Genomic DNA, 6,334 nt, shown 5'->3' on the forward strand with positions numbered 1-6,334 from the left:
GGTTGTGGAAATGTAGAGCTTATGGCTTTAATATATATAGTATATTATTTTGTGTTGCATGGAGTAATACTAATTTCTTTGGATTCTTTGAGACGGTCATATTTTAATTTTTTTCCTTATGAAACAATGTCTAAAAAGGAAAGTAAATTAGCAAAACATCCTTGTGAAGATTTATGGAGATTTTGTTTTCTAATTATCATTATTTTTTTCTAAATGTAGTCATGGAAATTAATGCTACCAAATATGGAATGCATGATGCCAATAATTTGATTATTAGTCCAACTGTTTAGAAACAAATGCGAATTATGTTCCAAATTTTTTATTTGTGGTCTTGGAGAAGAAAAGATTAAATTATATTTTTCTTGTTAGTCAAATTTATTTTTTTTTTAAATTGTCAAATATTAAAATACTAAAAACATTAAAATTTTGGAGATAGTACTGAAATAAAGCGGACCAAAGGCCTGACCCCTTCTTACACCACTAGTTATATGCGTTTGAAAATAATATTAACTATTGTATCAAAATAAAAAATTTAAAGTTATTTAATAGGGTTGAACTGAGCCAAGAAATTCAATCTCAATCTCCATAGAAACCTTGAGAATTGAATGCTCCAATATAACTTCTTTGACTTTCACTTTTAAAATATAGACTTCATACAAGATAAAGGTTAAACTGCTTTAATTAGCTTTACTAAATTTAATTAGGCTTGTTTATTTGATAAAACTTGAGTTGGATTCTCATACTTGACATCATGCTCAATTTTTGTGTTCGAAATCAAGTTCAAACTCAAATTGGAATTAGAATTATAATTAGAATTGAACATATTTGATGCATAGTTTTTTATCATTACTAATTTTGTTCAAACACAATATACCTAAATAAAAAGGATATTATAAATAAGACACAACTATAGCGCAATTAATGTATTATTTTTGTATTCACGTATATATCATATGAGGTTCTTTTTCATCAATTCAGTTGGTAACAAATTATCTCTCTTTTTTTGTTTAAAGTAAAATCACTTTTTTTTTCTTTACAAATGGAAAATTTATAAGTTCAAATTAAATATTTTAATTCAACTCAAATCAACATCAAATAATCTATGCTGAAGATGATTGAAATATGTTTTTAGTACTTTATGCCACTGAAATTGTAACCTCCCCAAATTGGCCTAGACAGTAGGCCCGAGTTTGGAAGATTACATCGGCCACCGAGATGGCCTAGTGCAATCAAAGATTTTAAATAGTCACATTAAAACATTTGTTTATCTTTAGGTGATAAACCATAAAAGTAACATGTTTTAATCCCATGCTTGGCATGTTTTTGGATGATTTATTATATAATTTAGTGAATTTGATGCTCTTAATCCTTTAATTTCATGTTTCTATACTTAAGTGAGCATAAGGGAACAAAAGGAGCAGAAAACAGGCCAAAAACGGGCAAAACAGGCTGATTTAAGGATCCATACAGCCAAGACCATTCCTACACGGGCTGAGCACACACCCGTGTACAGGGCCATGTGGCAGCCCGTGTCGATTTCGGACCCTGTTTCCCTAATACATAGAAAAAGCCAATTTTTAGGGTTTTTGAGCATTCTAAAGTTTATAAATACATACTAGAAGAGGACCAAAAAGGAGTACTCAGAGCTGAACGAAGAAAATACTCGAAGTACGCCAACGGATTCTGTAATATCCTGAATTAGGGCTTAATCGAAATAGTGGTTTCGTGACCACAAATTCGAGATAGAAATAATTATTTTATAATTATTTTGATGATTATGATATGATTGCATGATTGTGTGAAAATTTCGTGATGAAATTCTATGCCTCAAGTGCTTAAATTGAAAGTAGGGACTAAATCGAATAAGTTGCAAAATTTGCATTCTAGAAGTTTTTAGTATGAAATTGCATTGAAATATTAATTAGGAGGTCTTAAATAGCAATTTTACAAATTTTAAGTTCATGGACAAAATTAGGACATGGAAGGAATTTTTGAAAGTTTGGTAAGGAGGGGCATTTTGGTCATTTGGATATTAAATGAAATAAAATGGGAAAAATAACACAAAATTGGTCATTATCCTCCTTAGTTGCTGCCGAATTCTCCCTCTCTCCATAGCTAGGGTTTCTTCAACTTTCAAGCTCCATATTAAGTGATTCCAAGCTCCGTTTTTAATGTTCTTTACGTTTTTGGAATCTCGGAAGCTCGATTAAGCTTATGCTAGCAATAATTCAACCTAGGGTTATATTTGGAAAAATACCCATAGGTGAAATTTGTGTATTTTGATGTTTTATGATAGAATATGGGGTTTTAAATTATGTTAGACAACTTGTGCTACTCGGTTTTGAGTGAAAACGAGTAAAAGGGCTTAATCGGCAAAAATACCTAATAGTCACAAGTATATGTTAGAGTGAGAATTTGATGTTGCCATAGAAGGGAAAAGTGATCAGCACGTTATAAAACATAAGAAAAAGGAATAAAGTTTAATTCCCGAGCCTAGGGGCAAAAGTGTAATTTTCTAAAGTTCGTATTAAATGCTGTTTTGATGAATGTATGTATTAAATAAGATTAATTTGGTATTATAGATCAAGAGAAACGAGATTCAAGTCGCGATCGAGGAAAAGAAAAGATTGTGGACTAAATTGCAAAATCTTTATATTTTGGTACCAAGGTAAGTTCATGTGTAAATAATGTAGCATAATTGTTATTTTTATGTTATTGATGTTAATTATATGATATGCTGATTTTTAATCGTGAAATATTATGCTTTATGGTTAATGTTGAGTAATATGCGAATTATGTTTACTACTTGATAAATATGAATTGCTACCGAGTATTGGTTCCGATATTCCATGGAAGACGACAAATGTGGGATCGAGGGAAAAAGCCCGTTTGAACCTTAGGAATAGATTAGGATACAAGTGACATGTCACTAGGATGGTTGAGCATCCGAACTCGTTGAGTTGAGTCCGAGTTCACTTATGGATGCAAATGTCTGAACTCGTTGAGTTGAGTCCAAGTTCGTGAGATGTAACTAGGCATCCGAACTCGTTGAGTTGAGTCCGAGTTCATTTATGGATGCGAATGCCCGAGCTTGTTGAGTTGAGTCCGAGTTCACTTAGGGGCGGGTTACATGATTTCTTGATTACATATGTGGCACTTATGTGCAAATTATCCATGTATCTGAGTTATATTCCGATGTGTTCGACGGGTGAAATTTCTAGTTTAATGGAAGAGCACTTAAGATATAAGTGATGTTTTGGGTAAGTGTTGTGAAATGGACACTTTGGACAGGTATGTTCTTAACCCTCGGGTTGGAAAAAGATACAACAACGATAAGATCGTAAGATGATGAATGATATTTAGAAATGTGATAAATGTTTTGGTGATACCATGTTAAGGTTGTTTGGTATGATTGTATTGTTATGTTACTTGTTATTTGCATATGAACTTACTAAGCATTTATGTTTACTCCTTCCTTTTCATTCACTATAGTTTTGAACAAGCCGGCTCAGGAATCGGGACAGGTCGAAAGTTCGATCATACTATCCAAAGGACTTTTATCTTGGTAAATGGCTTGTACAACTACTTAAGTATGGCATGTATAGCAATATACCTATTTTGTGTAAATAATTTTATGATATGGCCATGTTTGGTTGAGAAAATGTTTGATATTGATAAGTCATGGTGATTGCTAATTTAGATCATGTTTGATATCATGGAAGTTTAATAGGTTATCTAGTTCATAAAAATTCATGGAAAGATGAAACTTGCCTTAAAACAGAATATTGCTGCAGCAATGACATGAATTTGAAAAATCACTAAAAATAGTATAAGTGGAACTAAATGATGAGTAAGTTATGAAATTGAAGCTTAATGAGTCTATTTTCATGTGGATTGAACAAAACAGGCATATAAATTATATTTTATGAGATATTTAAACTTTTGTGAAATAGGGCCAGAGTGATTTCTGGATCCCCTATTCTGACTTTAAAAATTCATAATAAATTTTCCAAAAATAATTATAAGTTTTTCTTTACATGTACAGATTCCTTATTGAGTATAGTTTTAATAGAAACAAACCTCATAGTCATTTAAATTCTGTATAAAGAGATATTTGATTCGTAATAAATAGAGGTAAGAGCAGTCAAACCCTAAAACAGGGGAGACTTTAATTAATAAACTGTACTAATTGGCCCAACAAAAAATTATATAAAAAAATTAGTAAATAGATATATGAGTCTAAATTCAGGGAAAATTTACGGATCTTGATTTCAAGTTTCGTAACTCGAGATATGATTTTTCTTGTAACTGTGATGCGAGTAGCTAGAAAGCTGTGAATGTAGAAACAAATGATTTGAAGTTCTTAATTTGATAAATTATGTTCGGTAACCCCTCAAGCTCAACTCCGATGATGGTCTCGGGCATGGGGGCGTTACAGATTCAACTCAAAAGCTGGATCTCCTTCAAGACTGAAGATCTCCATTCAATTTCTCTCGAAGTTTTTGGGTTTCTTTATGTTTTGTTGTTTTCCTAATTTTGAGATGTTTTCCTTCCAAAGTATGAACTAAATTCCCTAGATACCTAGGGAGGATGAAACCTAAGACAGATCTTATTATTTGATTCTTTTGAATTACATGATAAATATTTTTTCTTAATCTCCATCATGTGTTCTTATTTCATGTTTTAATGTTTTCAGGATATTAAATCATGATTGATGTGCTTATTTAGTAGAGCAAAAGTCCCTGTTTAAGAGTAGATCTAGCATAATTGAGTGGAGTTGCATGCAATCCTAGAAATAGGACGACATAAATCTACCTGATTAGAGTCAAATCTAATAAGGGAATCCATAGATCAAGTTAATGTGACAATAGGGGTTTTAATTTGAAAGAGATTTTAATTAATCAACCTAGAATTAGTTGTTTTTATTCTCGAAAGAGATTTTAACATAAGTTAGGGATTTCTACGGATTAAGTTAAGTGAATAAATCGTTTAATTGAGATTTAGAATAATAAGTGAAGTCTAGGTGGATTCTTTCCTGGGTATTGTCTCTCTCATCGGTTTTCTTCAAATATTTTCCTACTTTATTCTCTGTTTCGTCTTAGTAATTAGGTTTGTTAATATTAAGTTAAAATAAATCCCTTCAATTTATTCGGCTAGATAATAAAAAAATAGTAACTTCTAATACTTTTAGTCCCCATGGATATGATATTCCTGACTCACCATACCTATACTACCATTCGATAGGTGTGCTTGCCTTTGTCATGATTTTAGTTAGTTAAGTGAATCCACATCAAGTTTTTGGCACCATTGCCAGGGACTAAAATATTAGGAACATTATATTTTTATTACTTTAGCCATTTTTATTTTTATTGCATTTTATTTTTGTTTTAATTTTTATTTACTAACTTTTCTTTTATTTGCTTTTGGAAAGTTTCTTTAGTTTATGACTAGAAGAAACCCGTTAGGAACACATTTATTTAACACTAAAATTGAAAGTACAGCTCGCAGAAATCGTAGAGAAGTAAGTCAGAACTGACAAAGTACAGTGGAAGAGCAAGAGGATATTACTGAGGAGATGGCTAATAATCAGAATAATCAGCTACTTCCTGTGGATCCTCCAAATCCAAATCCTGCTTCCCGTACTATGTACGATTATGCCAAGCCCAATTTAACTGGGGCTGAATCGAGTATTGTTAGACCTGCTATGGCTGTAAATAATTTTGAACTGAAACCTAACACTATTCAAATGGTTCAATAGTTTGTTCAGTTCAATGGTTTACAGGATGAAGACCCAAATACTCATTTGGCTAATTTTTTGGAATTTTGTGACACTTTCAAGATCAGCGACATTTCTGATGACGCTATTCGCTTATGGTTATTCCTCTTCTCGTTGAGAAATAAAGCTAAGTAGTGGTTGAACTCCCTACGATGAGGTTCTATCACTACTTGGGATCAAATGACCGAGAAATTTTTACTGTAGTACTTCCCATCGGCTAAGACAGCCAAATTGAGGAATGATACCTCTTTCTTTGTACAGATGGATTTAGAGACTTTATATGATGCATGGGAGTGGTATAAAGATTTATTGAGAAGGTGCCTTCACCATGGGTTACCTCTATGGCTATAGGTTTAAACTTTCCACAATGGTTTGAGCCCCTCAACTAGGCAAATGGTCAATGTAGCCACCGGTGATACTATAAATAATAAAACACCTGAGGAGGTTTATGAGTTTATAGAGGAATGTCACTGAATAATTATCAGTGGCATGTCATAAAGACAAAGTTGACAAAAGCAGTTATTGTTTTTAACGTTGATTAAGTCACCATGTTATCAA

At 32.1% G+C, this 6,334-nt stretch overlaps 1 non-coding gene across 1 annotated transcript; it reads right to left on the minus strand.

Annotated features, from left to right (window-relative positions):
• Positions 1-6,004: 6,004 nt before the first annotated feature.
• Positions 6,005-6,111, minus strand: LOC121211697 (small nucleolar RNA R71). The gene has a single exon (XR_005906916.1). It is a non-coding gene; the product is annotated as a small nucleolar RNA R71 (small nucleolar RNA).
• Between the last annotated feature and the right edge of the window lie 223 nt (positions 6,112-6,334).

The sequence above is a fragment of the Gossypium hirsutum genome, chromosome A12, assembly GCF_007990345.1.
Source record: "Gossypium hirsutum isolate 1008001.06 chromosome A12, Gossypium_hirsutum_v2.1, whole genome shotgun sequence".
NCBI classification, from domain to species: Eukaryota; Viridiplantae; Streptophyta; class Magnoliopsida; order Malvales; family Malvaceae; genus Gossypium; species Gossypium hirsutum.